Source organism: Coregonus clupeaformis, chromosome 30 (assembly GCF_020615455.1).
Source record: "Coregonus clupeaformis isolate EN_2021a chromosome 30, ASM2061545v1, whole genome shotgun sequence".
Taxonomy (NCBI): Eukaryota; Metazoa; Chordata; class Actinopteri; order Salmoniformes; family Salmonidae; genus Coregonus; species Coregonus clupeaformis.
This window is the reverse complement of record NC_059221.1, coordinates 8156441-8178711: the sequence shown is the minus strand read 5'-3', so window position 1 is coordinate 8178711 and position 22271 is coordinate 8156441. Positions and strand designations below refer to the sequence as shown.

Here is a 22271-nt window from a genome sequence, read left to right as displayed (position 1 = left end):
TGTTAAACAAAATCTCTTTCTCTGAGTATTAGTATAAAATAATATAATTTCCCCATTTTTTGGCATACAATATAGGTCAATACAATTATTGCTCATCTTTATCAAGGGTGTCAATCATTTCTGTCCCCACTGTATATTATATTATATAGTATTATATTGTATTGTATTATATCATATACTGTACATATCCAACACTGCATTGTCCCTGTTAATATAGAGTTGTGCCAAGATAAAAATCTGTCACCATATTCATATCATTCCATTACTGGTGTTTTTTAAACTTCAAATCAGGTACTATATGCGACACATCCAGTCATCTGAATGCACTTATCAATCTCATATTAATAGTGATTCAGTAGCACCCAACCCTGAATACTTATACCTATACGTATACTAATACTTAGTTATATAACCATGCATACTGTGTGGCAGGGTTCCCCAACTGGCAGCCTGCATGCCGAATTTGGGCAATTAGTGGTTTTATTTATTCATGTTTTCTGAGCAAAATAAAGTACTTTTTTTGTCATGGTTGGAAATAAAATACTAAAACACCAGGAAATCAGCTCCAAGTTATTTTACTTTTGGAAATCTGTTCCCAAGTATTCCCATACGTAATAGAGAGACACGTGATCGTATACAAATGTAAGCAAGGTTTGAAACAATTATGTTTTATTTAAATATTGTGTCTGTTTGGGCTTCTTGCGGTTAATTTGCAGTCGACAAATGATTTCTAATTATATTCCATCCCCCAGACCAACTCAATGTAGTACTGTGCGTCTCCCATAGTCTGTTCTGGACTTGGGGACTGTGAAGAGACCTCTGGTGGCATGTCTTGTGGGGTATGCATGGGTGACCAAGCTGTGCGCCTGTAGCTCAAACAGACAGCTCGGTGCTTTCAACATGTCAATACCTCTCACAAATACAAGAAGTGATTAAGTTAATCTCTCCTCCACTTTGAGCCATGAGAGATTAATATTTGCTCTCTGTGTACATCCAAGGGCCAGCCGTGCTGCATTGTTCTGAGCCAATTGCAATATTCCTAAGTCCCTCTTTGTGGCACCTGACCACACGACTGAACAGTAGTCCAGGTGCGACAAAACTAGACCTGCCTTGTTGATAGTGCTGTTAAGAAGGTAGAGCAGCGCTTTATTATAGACATACTTAATGTCTTAATGATCGGCTATGAAAAGCCAACTGAGAGACCTGAGCCCTAGGACCATACGTCGGGACTACCGGCCGTGGTGACTCCTTGCTGTCCCCAGTCCGCCTGGCCTTGCTGCTATTCCAGTTTCAACTGTTCTGCCTGCGGTTATGGAACCCCTACCTGTCCCAGACCTGCTGTTTTCAACTCTTAATGATCGGCTATGAAAAGCCAACTGAGATTTATTCCTGATTATTATTTGACCATGCTTGTCACTTATGAACATTTTTGAACATCTTGGCATGGTTCTGTTATAATCTTCACCCGGCACAGCCAGAAGAGGACTGGCCTCCCCTCATAGCCTGGTTCCTCTCTAGGTTTCTTCCTAGGTTTTCGCCTTTCTAGGGAGTTTTTCCTAGCCACCGTGCTTCTACACCTGCATTACTAGCTGTTTGGGGTTTTAGGCTGGGTTTCTGTACAGCACTTCGAGATATTAGCTGATGTAAGAAGGGCTATATAAAATAAAATTGACATACTTCTCCCCATCTTAGCTACTGTTGTATCAATATGTATTGACCATGACAGTTTACAATCCAGGGTTACTCCAAGCAGTTTAGTCACCTCAACTTGCTCAATTTCCACATTATTTATTACAAGATTTAGTTGAGGTTTAGGGTTTAGGGAATGATTTGTCCCAAATACAATGCTTTTAGTTTTATAAATATTTAGGACTAACTTGTTCCTTGCCACCCACTCTGAAACTAACTGCAACTCTTTGTTAGTAATTTCAGTCACTGTAGTAGCTGACATGTATAGTGTTGAGTCATCCACACACATAGACACTCTGGCTTTACTCAAAGCCAGTGGCATGTCATTAGTAAAGATTGAAAAAAGTAATGGGCCTAGACAGCTGCCCTGGGGAAACCCTGATTCTACCTGGATTATGTTGGAGAGGCTTCCATTAAATAACACCCTCAGTGTTCTGTTAGACAGGTAACTCTGTATCCACAATATAGCAGGTGGAGCAAAGCCATAACACATACATTTTTCAAGCAGCAGACTATGATCGATAATGTCAAAAGCCACACTGAAGTCTAACAAAACAGCCCCCACAATATTTGTATCATTAATTTCTCTCAGCCAATCATCACTAAGGGGGCTTTACTATTTTTAGGTAGCAGAATTACTTTTGCTTCCCTCCAAGACCTGGGGGCACACACATTCTAGTAGGCTTAAATTGAAAATGTTGCAAATAGGAGTGGCAATTTCATCCGCAATTATCCTCATTAATTTTCCATCCAAGTTGTCAGTCCCCGGTGGCTTGTCATTGTTGATAGACATCAATGATGGAGCTGAGTTTGCCTTTTTTCCCAAAATTTCATTTGAGGTGCTCCAAAGCTTTTTACTATAATTCTCTATGTCATTTATCTTTGTTTCATAGTGTAGTTTCTTCTTCTATGCAAGGTCCTACACCTGAGATCAGTGTCCTTTTAAACACATAGTTATGATTTGGTAATAGTTACAAGGATATGTCTGCAGCTACAAATGATGATGATGATGATGATGATGATGATGATGATGGTGTTGGTTGAAGGGACCTCAATGATAGTGATGATGATCATCATCTTTATGTTTATGATGGTGATGAGGAAGGCAGGGACCTTGATAACAATGATGATGATCTAATGATAATGACATTAATGTTGATGATGATTCCCAATATGATAATGGGAGTTGTTTTAATCCATCCTTCTGATCTCATTGTTCTTGTCTCACACTTTTCTAAGGAGTCTTTAGCTTTGGGGAAAGAAGCACTGAATAATTTCTAAGTGAAGTTTAACGAAACTCTGAGAGATAGCAGACTTTGAAGATAGCCACTTCCCAGGGGAAATGTTCTGAACCAAATACCCCTGATTCGTCTATCTTATCTGGGTTTTCAACTTATGGAGCCAAATGGAATGAAAATGCATTGAAGTCTTTGCCTTAAGACACCCACCATCTCAGATTGTTCTGCAATGTTTTCTGCAGTTAGAAAAAATTACTTGATCTCTGAGAAATTAAGCTAATTGATTGCACCCAAATTGGCCCTTTTAATTTATATGATTCACATAACTTTAGTACCTAACATCCGATTTCGACCATACTTCATCCTACAAATGAGTAAGACATGAAGAAATTGTCAAAAGCACACACAGCACACCAAGCCCACCCCAACGACCAGCATACAGTATCAGTTCTCTATGTCTGACAAGTAGTATGAAGCTGTGGCTAGGAGTATTGTTTCTTCATACTATGTTAATTCAAGACTGAACCTTCAAATGATAATCATTTATAAATATGGGGAAATATTTGAAGTTAGAACAATGTACTTGCCCAAATACACAACATCTCAAAGAAAAATCATATGTAAACAAAAAACAGCATTGAGGACTACTCATTCCTCATTTCATTCTTTCACTGCAATAGAAGATGCCCTGAAGAAAGAAAATGAAGTGAAATAATTAAATGAGCAATGAGTAGTCCTCAGTGTTGTTTTTTGTTTTTGTATGATTTTTCTTTTAGATGTATTTGGGCAAATACATTGTTCTGACTTTAACGCTTCACTTTACATTTACAAATCATCATCATTTGAAGGTTCAGTCTTGAATGAACATTGATTGGGGGCGGGGGGGGGGGTTCTTCACACTTTCTTCAACTAATAGCAAGAACAGCACCATCTAGTGGTGAGAACATGGTAATATCAGGTTGTATGATGGTACAAAAACCTAACAACTTCAATGACTAATTTCTCTGAACAGGGGAAAATAACCATCATCAAATTCACTGAGAATACATTACATAGTATGAAGAAACAATAATCCTAGCTGCAGCTTCATACTACTTGTCAGACATAAAGAACTGATACTATGTATACTTGGCGTTGGGGTTGGCTTGGTGTGGGGTTTGGGGGGTCCGTAGGTGGCTTTTGAACATTTATTTGGATTCTTCACATCATTGTTAAGAAGAGGTTTGGTCCAAATCGTATGTTGGGTATTATATTTATTAAATATTATATTAATCCTTTAAATTGAAATGGCCAATTTGGGTGCAATCAATTAGCTTAATTTCTCATAGTTCAAATTGTCTTTCAACAAAATAATGTTGCAAAAATGCTTATCTTATCTGTTTCTAACTACAGAAATTATTTCAGAACAATCAGAGATGGTGGGTGTCGAAATCCACTTTCTTGTGCTTTTTGAGATGGAACGACCCATAAAGCATTTGACAGATGTTTACACCTGACTGGCAGTCATGCTTATGATTTATGAACTGATGACAGGCTGCAAGTACTTGTTGGCAGTCACATTTCATCAGGACTAATTAACATTCTTACTATATCATACAGATAGTATAGCGTTGAAAATCACTTGCAAGCGGCACGACCTACAGTGGGGGAAAAAAGTATTTAGTCAGCCACCAGTTGTGCAAGTTCTCCCACTTAAAAAGATGAGAGAGGCCTGTAATTTTCATCATAGGTACACGTCAACTATGACAGACAAATTGAGAAGAAAAAAAATCCAGAAAATCACATTGTAGGATTTTTAATGAATTTATTTGCTAATTATGGTGGGAAAAAAGTATTTGGTCACCTACAAACAAGCAAGATTTCTGGCACTCACAGACCTGCAACTTCTTCTTTAAGAGGCTCCTCTGTCCTCCACTCGTTACCTGTATTAATGGCACCTGTTTGAACTTGTTATCAGTATAAAAGACACCTGTCCACAACCTCAAACAGTCACACTCCAAACTCCACTATGGCCAAGACCAAAGAGCTGTCAAAGGACACCAGAAACAAAATTGTAGACCTGCACCAGGCTGGGAAGACTGAATCTGCAATAGGTAAGCGGCTTGGTTTGAAGAAATCAACTGTGGGAGCAATTATTAGGAAATGGAAGACATACAAGACCACTGATAATCGCCCTCGATCTGGGGCTCCACGCAAGATCTCACCCTGTGGGGTTAAAATTATCACAAGAACGGTGAGCAAAAATCCCAGAACCACACGGGGGGACCTAGTGAATGACATGCAGAGAGCTGGGACCAAAGTAACAAAGCCTACCATCAGTAACACATTACGCCGCCAGGGACTCAAATCCTGCAGTGCCAGACGTGTCCCCCTGCTTAAGCCAGTACATGTCCAGGCCCGTCTGAAGTTTGCTAGAGTGCATTTGGATGATCCAGAAGAGGATTGGGAGAATGTCATATGGTCAGATGAAACCAAAATATAACTTTTTTGGTAAAAACTCAACTCGTCGTGTTTGGAGGACAAAGAATGCTGAGTTGCATCCAAAGAACACCATACCTACTGTGAAGCATGGGGGTGGAAACAACATTCTTTGGGGATGTTTTTCTGCAAAGGGACCAGGACGACTGATCAGTGTAAAGGAAAGAATGAATGGGGCCATGTATCGTGAGATTTTGAGTGAAAACCTCCTTCCATCAGCAAGGGCATTGAAGATGAAACGTGGCTGGGTCTTTCAGCATGACAATGATCCCAAACACACCGCCCGGGCAACGAAGGAGTGGCTTCGTAAGAAGCATTTCAAGGTCCTGGAGTGGCCTAGCCAGTCTCCAGATCTCAACCCCATAGAACATCTTTGGAGGGAGTTGAAAGTCCGTGTTGCCCAGCGACAGCCCCAAAACATCACTGCTCTAGAGGAGATCTGCATGGAGGAATGGGCCAAAATACCAGCAACAGTGTGTGAAAACCTTGTGAAGACTTACAGAAAACGTTTGACCTGTGTCATTGCCAACAAAGGGTATATAACAAAGTATTGAGAAACTTTTGTTATTGACCAAATACTTATTTTCCACCATAATTTGCAAATAAATTCATTAAAAATCCTACAATGGGATTTTCTGGAGTTTTTTCCCTCATTTTGTCTGTCATAGTTGACGTGTACCTATGATGAAAATGACAGGCCTCTCTCATCTTTTTAAGTGGGAGAACTTGCACAATTGGTGGCTGACTAAATACTTTTTTCCCCACTGTACATCAACTGGACCTATCACCACATGAACAGCGCCCTGAAAGTGTGACAATAATCACAAGCCAAATAGGGAGCAAACAATGTAATAACAATGCCTACTGAAACAATGTATCAAAGTTTTGTCAGGGGTGTAATAAGAGAGAGGAATTAAATAATAGGTGATGACATTGGTTAAATTCCTTGATAAGTTCTTTGCATTGATTATGGTTAAATGACCAGGCCAGAGAGAGGTATGTAGCACCTTAAGTGTTTTTACATTCATGGTTCTATGATTTTATTACTTTTGAATTTGATTATTTTCATTGAAGTATACACTATATATACAAAGGTATGTAGACACCCCTTCAAATTAGTGGATTTGGCTATTTTAGCCACACCCGTTGCTGACAGCTGTATAAAATCCATCACACAGCCATGCAATCTCCATAGATAAACAGAGGCAGTAGAATGGCCTTACTTAAGAGCTCAGTGACTTTCAACGTGGCACCGTCAGATGATGACACGTTTCCAACAAGTTAGTTCACACAAGCCTAAGATCACCATGCGCAATGCCAAGCATATTCTGGAGTGGTGTAAAGATCGCCGCCATTGGACTCTGGAGCAGTGGAAACGCTTTCTCTGGAGTGATGAATCACGCTTCACCATCTGACAGAGAAACCTGAAATGAAAGAAAGAAATGAATGGCAAAGAAATCAAGTTTATGTCCTGAATACAAAGCGTTATGTTTGGGGCAAATCCAACACAACACATTACTGAGTACCACTCTTCATATTTTTAAGCATGGTGGTGGCTGCATCATGTTATGGGTATGCTTTTCATCGGCAAGGACTACTGAGTTTTTTTGGATAAAAATGAATGGAGTATAGCTAAGCGAAGGCAAATCCACCATTCAGCAGGACAATAACCTAAAACACAAGGCCAAATATACACTGGAGTTGCTTATCAAAACGACATTGACTGTTCCTGGGTGGCCTGGTTACAGTTTTGACTTAAATCGGCTTGAAAATCTTTGGCAAGACTTGAAAATGGCTGTCTAGCAATGACCAACAACCAACTTGACAGAGCTTGAATACATTTTTTAAGAACAATGTGCAAATATTGTACAATCCAGGTGTGCAAAGCTCTTAGAGACGTACCCAGAAAGACTCACAGCTGTAATCACTGCCAAAGGTGATTCTAACATGTATTGACTCAGGGGTGTGAATACTTATATAAATTAGATATTTCTGTATTTAATTTTCTATAAATTAGCTAAAATGTATAGAAACATGTTTTCACTTTGTCATTATGAGGTATTGTGTGTAGATGAATTCAGGCTGTAACACAACAAAATGTGGAATAAGTCAAGGGGTATGAATACTTTCTGAAGGCACTGTATTTCCTTCAACACAATTGCATTTTTAGTCACTGTTACTTGGTCACTTAACTCAAGAGTTGATATTCATATGGCCTTGTCAGAGACCATTATGCAATACCCAGTCCCAGACCTACTGTATACACTGGTGCCAAGACTGAAACCTTGGACATTCCATGACCAAGTGATCTTGACCGGCCTTTAGACCAAAACTACAAGTTCAAGACTCCATCTCTGGAGTCTATAACACCGGCGTAGGACACACCCACGAGGTTTGGGGGCAACCAAAATAATAGCATATGAACACATCACATGCCGTGAAATAAAAAAAATGTATGACAGGAAATTTGCTTAAAACTGCAAAATGTTATCTCAGCTTCATGGCAAAATGTGTAGAATAGCAGCAAATTAGCTCAGAGATTCTTGAAAGTCAAGACATTCCTTTTTCGGCAGGAAAACCTTTTTTTATAGTTGAAAAATGTAGATTTTGTTGCATTTTCTAAATACTTTCAATATTATTATGTCAGCTCTATGCCTGGAAATGCCCTTGTCCGTAGCAAAGAATCCCAATTTCAAACTCTCCAAAAAAGTGTTTAAAATTCGAAAAACAGCCAAGAATGGATATTAACTGAAAGAATATCTTATTTTGTTTTTGCAATAGCCCTCTGTGACTTTAAATAATATTTATCTCAAAACTGTGATTCCTAAAAGATGTGTCTGCGCATTTGGTCATCATCAGATTCGTCTACAATCCTAAATTAATCAGGAATGAGCAGGGTCAGGCATACCATAAGGACCCCTTATTCATGTCCTCATTACATACTGTATAGTGCAACAAGACCACTAATGGTCTGTGAAGTTCTCTACTTTTGATAGATTTAAAAACAAACAATATTGGAATCACCATGGTCACAACCATAAACTGTCAATTTATCTGCCTGATAGATTACAATAGAATATACATTTTGATTCAAATATGTTACATTTAATTATGTTTTAGAGCCATATGCTGAGAAAAACAAAATTGCTATTGTGTATACCACTTGAATAAATAAGAAAAATAAAATTTTTGTCAACACCATAAAATATCTAGATTTTTTTATAACATCAACTCAGTCATTGTGCTGAAAGATCTGATAGAATGTAATTTTTTATTGTGTCACAGATTCTTCCTTCTGGCTCGGGCAGGCTTCGGCGTTCGTCGTCACCGGAGTACTAGCTGCTGCCGCTCTATGTTATATGTTTCTATGTTCACTTGATTGTTGTCTGTTGTCGCACACCTGTTCCCCATTATGTTAGTTTGTCTGCCTATTTAACCTGTTCACGTCCACTGTTTGGTGTGCGTGTTTATTGTATGTACGAGTGTCATTAGTGTGAGCGGGTTTTGCTCCTCTGTTGTTTTGGAGGATTTTCCTTGTATTCTTTACTACTCAGTAAAGTGGTTCTTCATCTCATTCTGTGTCCTGCGCTTGACTCTGGCCTACCGCATTCCACCGACATTCATGACAGAAACACGCACCACTATGGAGTCAGCAGGAGCAGCCGGAGTATCCGAGACGATGGAGAAACGAGTCCAACGCCAGGAGATCATGATTCAGACTCTCGGGATCACCATGGAACGAGTATTCCAGACAATGGAACGATGGGAGAGAGGTGGTATCCCGTCACCTTCTCCAACCACTCAACCACCTACAACACTGGTCACCGCTTCACCATCTGGGTCCAGTGGGATTCGGCTCTCGCTCCCGAGGGCATATGACGGAACACCTGCCGGGTGCCAGGGATTTCTCTTCCAGGTCGAGCTGTACCTGGCCACCATTCACCCGGCGCCCTCGGGATACGAGAGCGTGTCCGCCCTCATCTCCTGTCTATCGGGGAAGGTGCTGGAATGGGCCAACGCCGAGTGGGGAGGAATCCCAAGTACTGTCCGCTACGAGGATTTCACCCGCAGCTTCCGGGCGGTATTCGATCATCCACCAGAGGGGAGGGCGGCGGGTGAACGTCTGTTCCACCTACGACGGGAGATGAGGAGCGCACAGGAGTTCGCGCTGGAGTTCAGAACTGTAGCAGCCAGCGCGGGATGGAATGAGAGGGCCCTGATCGACCATTATCGCTGCAGCTTAAGGGAGGATGTCTGTCGGGAGCTGGCCTGCAGGGACACCGATCTCACCCTGGACCAACTGGTGGACATGTCCATCAGGTTGGATAACCTGTTGGCAGCCCGCGGACGTTCTGATCGGGGGGCCGTCCATTCCATTCCCCAGCACCTCCGAGTCTACTCCCATGGAGCTCGGGGGTGCTGCTGTTAGGGAGACGAACAGAGGGACCGTCCCCTGCACCAACTGTGCCGCAGAGGACACACTGCTGGTCGGTGCTGGGGAGGGTCCTCAGGAGGTCAAGGCAGCAGGCAGGGCACTGGGCGACCATCTCAGGTGAGTAGGCACCCGACTCCCCCAGAGCCTCCTGTTGCTAATTTGTGTATAGATATTGTTTTTTCAGAGGTTTCCGCCCATTCCCAGCATAAGGCGCTAGTAGATTCAGGCGCGGCTGGGAATTTTATTGATCGCCAGTATGCTCGTAGTTTAGGGATTCCTACTGTGTCTGTTGATAAACCTTTCCCTGTGCATGCCTTAGATAGTCGCCCGTTAGGGTCAGGCATAATCAGGGAGGTCACCACCCCACTTCTGATGAGGACGCAGGGTGGTCATGAGGAGAGGATTAGCCTCTATCTGATCTGATTCTCCTGCGTATCCTGTGGTGTTGGGACTTCCCTGGTTAACCATTCATGCCCCCACGATTTCATGGCAACAGAGGGCTCTTAAGGGATGGTCCGGTCAGTGTTCAGGGAGGTGTGTAGGAGTTTCCTTGGGGGCAACTACGGTGGAGAGTCCAAACCAGGTTGCCACTATTTGGCTATCGCCTTCAGTAAAAAGAGGGCGACTAAATGACCACCTCATCGTCTGGGGGATTGCGCGATAAATCTCCAGGTAGGAGCTGCACTTCCCCGGAGTCACGTGTATCCTTTTTCTCAGGAGGAGAGGGCGGCTATGGAGACATATGTCACCGAGTCTCTAAGACAGGGATACATTCGGCCATCCACTTCACCTGTCTCCTCAAGTTTATTTTTAGTGAAGAAGGATGGTGGTTTACGCCCGTGCATTGATTACCGTGGCTTAAATCAGATTACCATCAAGTACAGCTATCCATTACCCCTGATAGCTAGTATGACGGAATCATTGCACGGGGCACGCTTCTTCACAAAATTGGATCTCAGGAGTGCATACAACCTAGTGCGTATCCGGGAGGGAGATGAGTGGAAGACGGCATTTAGTACCACCTCTGGACATTATGAGTATCTTGTCATGCCATACGGGTTAATGAATGCTCCATCAGTCTTCCAATCATTTGTGGATGAGATTTTCAGGGACCTGCGCGGACAAGGGGTAGTGGTGTATATTGATGACATACTTATATACTCCACTACAAGGGCCGAGCATGTGTCCCTGGTGCGTAAAGTGCTTGAAAGACTGTTGGAGCATGACCTGTATGCCAAGGCAGAGAAATGCCTGTTCTTTCAGGAGTCCATCTCATTCCTAGGGTACCACATGTCCGCGTCTGAGGTGAAGATGGAGAGTGACCGCATTTCGGCCGTGTGTAATTGGGCGACTCCAACAACGGTAAAGGAGGTGCAGCGTTTCTTGGGGTTTGCCAACTACTACCGGAGGTTTATCCGGGGCTTTGGTCAGGTAGCGGCTCCCATTACCTCGTTGCTGAAGGGGGGACCGGTGCGTCTGCGGTGGTCAGCTGAGGCGGACAGGGCTTTTAGTCGCCTGAAGGAGCTGTTTACCTCGGCTCCAGTGCTGGCTCATCCGGATCCCTCCTTGGCCTTCATGGTTGAGGAGGATGCATCCGAGGCTGGGATAGGCGCTGTACTTTCTCAGCGCTCGGGCACGCCACCCAAGCTCTGCCCCTGTGCTTTCTTTTCGAAGAAGCTCAGCCCGGCGGAGCGCAACTATGATGTGGGGGACCGGGAGTTGTTGGCGGTGGTCAAAGCCCTGAAGGCCTGGAGACATTGGCTTGAGGGGGCTAAACACCCTTTTCTCATTTTGACAGACCACCGCAATCTGGAGTACATCCGAGCGGCGAAGAGGTTAAACCCTCGCCAGGCAAGGTGGTCCATGTTTCTAACCCATTTTGTTTTCATCCTTCTGAGGTCGTATTGCCAGGACCGGCGAGGGGAGTGGTCGGTTTTCCTACCCTGGGCAGAGATGGCTATAAACTCCAACCGCCACTCCTCAACTGACCTCACACCATTTCAGTGTGTGTTAGGTTATCAGCCTATGTTATATGTTTCTATGTTCACTTGATTGTTGTCTGTTGTCACACACCTGTTCCCCATTATGTTAGTTTGTCTGCCTATTTAACCTGTTCACGTTCACTGTTTGGTGTACGTGTTTATTGTACGTACGAGTGTCATTAGTGTGAGCGGGTTTTGCTCCTCCTCCTTTGTTGTTTTGGAGGATTTTCCTTGTATTTCTTTACTATTCAGTAAAGTGGTTCTTCATCTCATTCTGTGTCCTGCGCTTGACTCTGGCCTACCGCATTCCACCGACATTCGCGACATATTGGGGATTTTCAAATGAATCATTTTCCATATTTTACAAATGTTTGTATTGAACTTTTATTTTCAGAGGCAAAAATATGTCTGTTTTGAGTATATGTTGTCAACTCTGTCAGTGGCTTGTCAACTCCGTCACCGATGGAGTAATTTTTTGGGGTAAATATTCTGAAAAATAATTTCATCACTGCATGCTTAAACAATTGAAGTATTTGCTGTGCTCTATCTATTGGATAATGTTCGCTTTATGAATATTGTTTCATGTTCTAAAACTAGAAAAAACTTTCCAAAATGCTCACGAAATTAGCTCTGGAGCATTTAATAGTGCAATAAAAAAAAAAGACGTTTGGAGATTTGTATTACATACTTTAATCTAATGTTAGAATTAAACAATGAAAGCCAGTAAATACTTGGACAATAATTGTAACAATGAAATACCTTTTATGGTGTCTGATGGAGTTGACATAAATCCAGTTAGTTGCATTTTATGAAACTAATGTATTCTTTAATTAGAAGGTTGTTCCTATATATGGTGTGATAGATTATGCTTTGGTGTATCAACTTGTTAATATTAAGACAAATATTTGTAGGAAAAAAGTTGAGATTGTGCCATCTTTCAAAAATCGCTGAGCTCTAAAACAGCAACATTTTATTTCAGCCTCATGACAAAATGTGTAAAATAGTATGAGATTAGCTATAATACTGCCCTATGCCACTGGTCTATAATAAGCCATAGCTCTGTATCTCAATTGTTGCTCATGTCTCAATATGTGGTCTCATTATTCATAATCTACCTACTACATGCTGTGAAATGATAAGGGGTAGATGCTCTTGATAGACTTAGATCAGTTGAATTGATCTACAATACCTCTCAAAGAAATTGGCTTTCAGATCTTTAAATGATGCACTGTCCACAGTGGCAATCCTGATCTATGTACCTATGCCTTTTCCTTTTATGCTCAAAATAATTATTCTATAAAGAATACTGTACATACCTAATGGGCTTTAGCATCTCAGTCATCTCAAAATACTGTGTCAAGTCCCAATGCTGTGTAGAACAACTGATGTTCTGTGAAAACAAACTGTATTACTGTAATACATTTCTCGTTGAATTACGCATTTTGTATCTATACTCTCCTGATCAGAGTCTACTGTGGACAGAATCCGCCAATGCTTGTTTTAACAACAGGATAGTAGTGTGTGTGGGGAGGAAGAGTTGCTATTGAACACTCATACTTATTTAGTGGGGGAAAAAAGTATTTAGTCAGCCACCAATTGTGCAAGTTCTCCCACTTAAAAAGATGAGAGAGGCCTGTAATATTCATCATAGGTACACGTCAACTATGACAGACAAAATGAGAATTTTTTTCTTCCAGAAAATCACATTGTAGGATTTTTTATGAATTTATTTGTAAATTATGGTGGAAAATAAGTATTTGGTCAATAACAAAACTTTCTCAATACTTTGTTATATACCCTTTGTTGGCAATGACACAGGTCAAACGTTTTCTGTAAGTCTTCACAAGGTTTTCACACACTGTTGCTGGTATTTTGGCCCATTCCTCCATGCAGATCTCCTCTAGAGCCGTGATGTTTTGGGGCTGTCGCTGGGCAACACAGACTTTCAACTCCCTCCAAAGATTTTCTATGGGGTTGAGATCTGGAGACTGGCTAGGTCACTCCAGGACCTTGAAATGCTTTTTACGAAGCCACTCCTTCGTTGCACGGGCGGTGTGTTTGGGATCATTGTCATGCTGAAAGACCCAGCCACGTTTCATCTTCAATGCCCTTGCTGATGGAAGGAGGTTTTCACTCAAAATCTCACGATACATGGCCCCATTCATTCTTTCCTTTACATGGATCAGTCGTCCTGGTCCCTTTGCAGAAAAACAGCCCCAAAGCATGATGTTTCCACCCCCATGCTTCACAGTAGGTATGGTGTTCTTTGGATGCAACTCAGCATTCTTTGTCCTCCAAACACGACGAGTTGAGTTTTTACCAAAAAGTTCTGTTTTGGTTTCATCTGACATTCTCCCAATCCTCTTCTGGATCTTCCAAATGCACTCTAGCAAACTTCAGACGGGCCTGGACATGTACTAGCTTAAGCAGGGGGACACGTCTGGCACTGCAGGATTTGAGTCCCTGGCGGTGTAGTGTGTTACTGATGGTAGGCTTTGTTACTTTGGTCCCAGCTCTCTGCAGGTCATTCACTAGGTCCCCCCGTGTGGTTCTGGGATTTTTGCTCACCGTTCTTGTGATCATTTTGACCCCACGGGGTGAGATCTTGCGTGGAGCCCCAGATCGAGGGAGATTATCAGTGGTCTTGTATGTCTTCCATTTCCTAATAATTGCTCCCACAGTTGATTTCTTCAAACCAAGCTGCTTACCTATTGCAGATTCAGTCTTCCCAGCCTGGTGCAGGTCTACAATTTTGTTTCTGGTGTCCTTTGACAGCTCTTTGGTCTTGGCCATAGTGGAGTTTGGAGTGTGACTGTTTGAGGTTGTGGACAGGTGTCTTTTATACTGATAACAAGTTCAAACAGGTGCCATTAATACAGGTAACGAGTGGAGGACAGAGGAGCCTTAAAGAAGAAGTTACAGGTCTGTGAGAGCCAGAAATCTTGCTTGTTTGTAGGTGACCAAATACTTATTTTCCACCATAATTTGCAAATAAATTCATAAAAAATCCTACAATGTGATTTTCTGGAAAAAAAATGCTCAATTTGTCTGTCATAGTTGACGTGTACCTATGATGAAAATTACAGGCCTCTCTCATCTTTTTAAGTGGGAGAACTTGCACAATTGGTGGCTGACTAAATACTTTTTCCCACACTGTATATTGTATGTCCATGTCTTTTCTGTTGGTGCAAATTGTAAAAAAGGGTGAAATGTAAAACATATGGCATTGCTGTGTGAAACACTGAATATTGTGAATGGAAGAATAGCTTCCATTGATGACAATATTCTTTACCTGCTCAGTGACAGCTCCATCTACACTGAATGGTGTTGATCTTGCCAGTTAAATGGATACTTCACTCAATTACTATCTTTTAGTACTTTATTAATTAGTCCATTGTTAATACAATCCCATATTTTTTTATTTGCATAAAAGCAATCAAGTTTTCAAGATAGACCACTTTCAGTACAGAGCAAAAACTGTGATGATGATGATGATGCGTATCTTAAAACTTGACTGCTGTCATGCAACATTTTGGGGGAATTGTATTAACAGTGGACTAATAAACCAATTTCCAACAGATTTTGAGTGATGTGATCCAGAAAACCCATATACAAAAAAAGGCCAGTGAGTAGCAAGGATTATTTGTTAGGCATATAAGTGCCTTTGTGATTTTCGCTATTGATAATATTTCTGAGCATTACCATGTCTTTATTATCATCACGGCCATCATTATCATCAATATTATTGTCATCATTATCATCAATATTATTGTCATCATTATCATCAATATTATTGTCATCCTTATCATCAATATTATTGTCATCATTATCATCAATATTATTGTCATCATTATCATCAATATTATTGTCATCATTATCATCAATATTATTGTCATCATTATCATTTTATGCAATGTTAACCTTTTAAAATGATGAACAGCCTAGGTACATTTCATTGCAACATATTTCTATGAAAAATGTTTTTATTTTATTCCAAAGCTATTTCAATTCATGACAAAGAACAGGTGCATATGCATAGACTGATGCTGAAAGAATAGAGAGAGAAATTTGAGGACCATAGGTACTCGCAAGTACACTGGATAGGCTGGAAATGTATCCCTGCTTTTGAACAGTCGCAATTGTACCTGAATCAATTACCTGAATGTGTAATACATTCAGTGTTTTATCATCATGAAGTTCAAGTAAAACTCAAACATACTGTTATACCTATTCAAGGTAATGCACTTTATAACTCTTTCAACAAATAAACTGTAGACTTGAAGAAGGGTAGGCCTTTATGTTTTTTATTTGGCATGTGCTCATTTGTTTCAACGGTGCACACTTATCTGTGGAATCAAGTTTTGAAATAAAAGTGGACACTGCACCTTGTGTATGACAATTACTACACTATATATACAAAATTATGTGAATACCCCTTCAAATTAGTGGATTAGGCTATTTCAGCCACACCCGTTGCTGACAGGTGTATAAAATCGAGCACACAGCCATGCAATTTCCATAGATAAACATTGGCAGTAGAATGGCCTTACTGAAGAGCTCAGTGACTTTCAATGTGGCACCGTCATAGGATGCCACCTTTCCAACAAGTCAGTTTGTAAAATGTTATTGTGAAGTGGAAACGTCTAGGAGCAACATGAGCCCACAGAACCGGACCGCCGAGTGCTAAAGCGCGTAGCGCGTAAAAAATCGTCTGTTCTCGATTGCAACACTCACTACCGAGTTCCAAACTGCCTCTGGAAGCAACGTCAGCACAATAACTGTTCGTTGGGAGCTTCATGAAAAGGGTGGACTCTGGAGCAGTGGAAACAGTCCGACGGACGAATCTGGGTTTGGCGGATGCCAGGAGAACGCTACCTGCCCCAATGCATAGTGCCAACTGTAAAGTTTGGTGGAGGAGCAATAATGGTCTGGGGCTGTTTTTCATGGTTCGGGCTAGGCCCCTTAGTCCCAGTGAAGGGAAATCTTAACCCTACAGCATACAATGACATTCTAGACAATTCTGTGCTTTGTGTCAACAGTTTGGGGAAGGGCATTTAATGTTTCAGCATGACAATGCCCCTGTGCACAAAGCGAGGTCCATACAGAAATGGTTTATCGAGATCAGTGTGGAAGAACTTGACTGGCCTGTGGAATGAATTGGAAGGCCGACTGCAAGCCAGGCCTAATCGCCCAACATCAGTGCCCGACCTCACTAATGCTCTCGTGGCTGAATGGAAGCAAGTCCCCGCGGCATTGTTCCAACATCTAGTGGAAAGCCTTCCCAGAAGAGTGGAGGTTGTTATAGCAGCAAAGGGGGGACCAACTCCATATTAATGGCCATGATTTTGATTCGACAAGCAGGTGTCCACATACTTTTGGTCAAGTTGTGTATTATTGACCTCTTCCTAATCATCCTCATGCATTCTTCAAAAATAAGTAGCCCTTAAAAATACCCATAAAACAAAATTTTGGAAATTATGTTTTATAATAAACCAAGCACTATAATGTGTTGTAAATGTGGAATAGTTGCAAAATTCAATTCTGGGTGGATGGCTCCCTTAGCAGTCGCCTGGAGCTAAAACAACAGCGGGAGCCTCGCACTGCGTTAAAGGCGAGGTCTGCATTGGCCCTGCAGCATTTACAGTGAAAGGGTCTCTGCAGAAGTCAGGTCATTCAACATATTTCGCTTTGCAAGGCATCGCAGAGCTGTTGTGAAGGAAGTTGTCAAGGAAGTAAGTTTGTGTTTATACATGTCAATGTGGAGCTATATGGAGCCCTTCACATTGTTACAAAATTTGGGAGGCGCACGGTGACAGAGCTCAATTTGTCCTCTACATGCCCCCAGAGGCTCCGCAATTGCGTCACACCCTACATACCGAGCTTCCGACTACATTTTCAGATCAAGCATAAATTGGCTTTAAATCACAGCCGCTGTGCAGCTCCAACTGGAGGGATGTGATTGTGATCCCGGAACAGGACGTCTTCATAAAACAACACACCGTTCAAATAAAACAAAGAAGGAAGGAAAACTGGACCAGGAGGGGTAAGCTCAAATGTAATATTTTCTGACGTCGGGTAATTCTCCTCCGAGTTTGGGGAACGTTGTATTGTCAGAAATCTTGCGTTTACTCTGCTGAATACTTACAGTCGGGTAGCGGTACCTGGATGGAATTGCACACCTATTGGAACTTCATTCAAGGCTTTTGTCTCGAGCCTAATGCAGCAAGCATTCTTTGGTGGCAAAGGGAAGATCGGTTGTTTCAGACATATTATGCAAAGTTAGTTCACGTTAATAAATAGTGTTGGTTTCGCAATATATTTCCAATGCTGTCAGTCCCGGTTTGCATGAGGAGATTTGTAAGGATTTACGAGTTCGTCGGTTAATAACAACCCGCCAAGCTATACTAAGAGACAGGAAACGTCGATGAATGATTACTGTCTGGCTAACTGGCTAGCTATAATATAACACTTTGTGTGCTGTGGCTAGCTATAACTATTGTATTAATCGCCCTTGTCGTATTATACTCCATAACAACAGTGCAGTAAAATGTATCCCTCTCAGGAAAATGAAACCTGGGAGTTTTCTTTGATTTCGTCTACATGTTTCTTAAAGGTTATTGTATTTTTTCGAACAAAAACGAAGTATGTATAATGTGAGGGATGAGTTGTAACATTTTTGCATTTTAAAATAATAACAACTACTGACTAAATTATCAACAATTTTTGTGAAATTGTCTTTTTTCTTTTTCCTGATATTATTTTAAATAATAATCATATAATCAACAGTAATACTAGCTATGTGTTTTGTTGGTGCATTTCAAACTAAAGCTTTCTACCTACCTATTCTACTTCTCAAACCTCATCACGTTGACTTCAGTAGGCTATTTTAGTCTCTCTCCACACTCATTAATGCATTGTGCTCAGCCTCACATGGTCTGATTTCCCGAACTTGCAGATAGCTAACGACACATTCAGCTGTGAAGCTGGCATATTGCCTGCAGTGGATCATTGACAAGTGGGTGTTAGGGCTGTCAACGGGCAGGAGCTCGAGATTCTCCTGGTGATGTGTGAACTTTGTTATGAACCGTATGTCATGGCTCTCTTAGTCCGCACATTCCCGTGGGTGGCTGGGGTTTGGAACCAGATTAGGACCCTTACCCCCCTCTCCTCATTATGCCAGGGGCAGGTGCTGTTCAGTGCATGCTCAACCCCCCAGGCCCCGAGGGGACCTCATCCATTATTATAATATTTATCCGCTCCTGTGAACAGAGGGGGGGACGGCTGTCTGTCTCCTCTCTGAACCAGGAGGATAATGCTTCGACTTCATAGACTGTATGCAGCAGATTCCGTTTCAATGTAACTGTGTGGTTGGTTTAGATTGGCACGTTGCTGTCACCCCCCCACCCCCTGTTGGTCCTCTGTAGCTCAGCTGGTAGAGCACGGCGCTTGTAACGCCAAGGTAGTGGGTTCGATCCCCGGGACCACCCATACACAAAATGTATGCATGCATAACTGTAAGTCGCTTTGGATAAAAGCGTCTGCTAAATGGCTTATTATTATTATTATTATTATTATTATTATTTGTCCATATCATTGTTTAACACTTGGCTATATCAGTGTGCCAAACAGAATTGTATGCCTTCTCTCTTTGGCCCTTTCAGATCTCACAGCCTTGTCCCTGTGGGACCAGATTACTGCTGCCACTTCTGTTTCAATACCTTAGAGGCTGTGTAGAGCAAGAGAGGAAAGCTTTGGATTGTATTTAGTTTACAATCTCATATTGTAGTGGGCCTACTTCGTCTCTGAAATTCATGATTGGATAAAGACCAACAATTGACAAAGGGCAGGCAAATCCTTACTTAGGCTAATTGACACAGATGGTCTTAGCAAAAACAGTACAGTATTTTCGAGATGGATTTTTTTTTTCTGTATAAACTTACACGACTAAAACCAGATAAGGGACCTATATATTTTTCAATAATATAATCTTTCAGAACTAATAATCACCTAAATAAAAGCTAGACAGTCAGGGAGAACTAAATTCCAAAAACAATTAATTTATTATGTTTGAGCAAAATAACATAGCCTTAGCCATTGCAAAATGCATAGAATTGCAGGAAATTGGCTTTAAAACTGCAAAATGTTCTCTCAACTCCATGGCAGAATATGTAGAATCACAGGAAATTTGCTTTAAAATTGCAAACATTTCTTTAGCTCCATGGAGAAATGTGTAGAATTGCAGGAAATTGGCATAAAAATGCTAACATTTCTCTACAACACCAAGATGGGGGCCTCTAAAAGTTTCTCTAAAATTCAACAGCGCCCTAATTGCCACTCTCCCTGCTATGCCCACCACCTAAACCCCTTTTTAATCCAGAAAAAAACCTTTTGGTGGATACTCGCAAATGGATCTTGAAGCAATTACTGTTTTTATGACTAATTTAGTCTACTCGGCATGTAGTGTCTTATTTCAAATGTCACATACCTATGTTCTTTAGACAGCCCAGACTTCAGGCACTGTTTGTTTCCCAAATACCACCCTATTCCCAAAACAGTGCACTACTTTTGACCTGAGCCCTAGTCGAAAATAATGCACTATATAGGGCAGTGGTTCTCAAACCTCTCCTCGGGGACTCCCAGCTGTTCCATGTTTTAGAATTTTTCCAGAGCTAGCTCACCTGATTCAACTTGTCAACTAATCATCAGGCCCTTAATGAGTGAATAAAGTGTGCTAGTTCAGGCCTACAACAATACATCTGGGGACCGCGAGGAGAGGTTTGAGAACCACTGATATAGGGAATAGGGTGCTATTTGGGACACAACCACTGTTGTTGTTTTTAGTAACCCTGATATTAAGCTGAGTAAGCTGAGATTTAACAGCGCTCCCCGGTAAGGCTCAGACAGCTATCCTCCTGGAGTGCCTGCCTGCTTCTTGCTGCATAACATAACACTGACGAGCCCAAACAGAGGCTGAGACGAGGATTGGATTTTGACATGTTCTGCGTTCTTTTTTTCCTCATCAATCTACACACAATACCCCATAATGACAAAGCAAAAACGTTTTTTTTTGACATTTTAGCAAATGTATTAAAACATAAAATAAAAAGGAAATATCACTTTTACGTAAGTATTCAGACCTTTTACTCAGTACTTTGTTGAAGCACCTCCGGCAGCGATTACAGCCTCGAATCTTCTTGGGTATGATGCTACAAGCTTGGTACACTTGTATTTGGGGAGTTTCTCCCATTCTCCTCTGCAGATCGTCTTAAACGAGTCGCTGCACAGCTATTTCTAGGTCTCTCCAGAGATGTTCGATTGGGTTCAAGTTCAGACTCTGGCTGGGCCACTCAAGGACATTCAGAGACTTGTCCTGAAGCCACTCCAGCTTTGTCTTGACTGTGTGCTTAGGGTCGTTATCCTGTTGGAAGGTGAACCTTCGCCCCAGTCTGAGGTCCTGAGCGCTCTGGAGCAGGTTTTCATGAAGGGTCTCTCTGTATTTTGCTCCGTTCATCTTTCCGTCGATCCAGACTAGTCTCGCAGTCCCTGCTGCTGAAAAACAGCCCCACAGCATAATGCTGCCACCACCATGCTTCACCATAGGGATGGTGCCAGGTTTTCCTCTAGACGAGACGCTTGGCATTCAGGCCAAAGAGTTCAATCTTGGTTACAGCAGACCAGAGAATCTTGTTTCTCATGGTCTTGAGTCTTTAGGTGCCTTTTGACAAACTCCAAGCGGGCTGTCATGTGCCTTTTACTGAGGAGTGGCTACCGTCTGGCCACTCTACCGTAAAGGTCTGATTGGTGGAGTGCTGCAGAGATGGTTGTCCTTCTGGAAGGTTCTCCCATCTCCACAGAGGAACTCTGGAGCTCTGTCAGAGTGACCATCGGATATTTAGTCACTCTAGGAAGACTCTTGGTGGTTCCAAACTTCTTCCATTAAAGAATGATTGAGGCCACTGTGTTCTTGGACGTTCACAGCTGCAGATATTTTTTGGTACCCTTTCCCAGATCTGTGCCCTGACACAATCCTGTCTCGGAGCTCTACGGACAATTCCTTCAACCTCATGGCTTGGTTTTTGCTCTGACATGCACTGTCAACTGTGGGACCTTATATAGACAGGTGTGTGCCTTTCCAAACCATGTCCAATCAATTGAATTTACCACAGGTGGACTGCAATCAAGTTGTAGAAACAGCTCAAGGATAATCAATGGAAATAGGATGCATCTGTGCTCAATTTCGAGTCTTATAGCAAAAGGTCTGAATATGTACAGTGGGGGAAAAAAAGTATTTAGTCAGCCACCAATTGTGCAAGTTCTCCCACTTAAAAAGATAAGAGAGGCCTGTAATTTTCATCATAGGTACACGTCAACTATGACAGACAAAATGAGATTTTTTTTTTCTCCAGAAAATCACATTGTAGGATTTTTAATGAATTTATTTGCAAATTA

At 41.7% G+C, this 22271-nt stretch overlaps 1 protein-coding gene across 3 annotated transcripts in view; it reads left to right on the top strand.

Moving 5' to 3' along the window:
• Window positions 1-17489: 17489 nt before the first annotated feature.
• LOC121546784 (beta-catenin-interacting protein 1-like) overlaps window positions 17490-22271 on the top strand; it is a 73840-nt gene continuing 69058 nt past the window's right edge. Inside the window, exon 1 of one of the 3 annotated variants that reach the window (XM_041858023.2) lies at window positions 17490-17554. The gene's annotated coding sequence lies outside the window, so the exon portion shown is untranslated. Of the gene's footprint in view, window positions 17555-17645; window positions 17866-22271 lie in introns of those variants that run through there. The other 2 variants (XM_041858021.2, XM_041858022.2) reach the window with 2 other exon arrangements.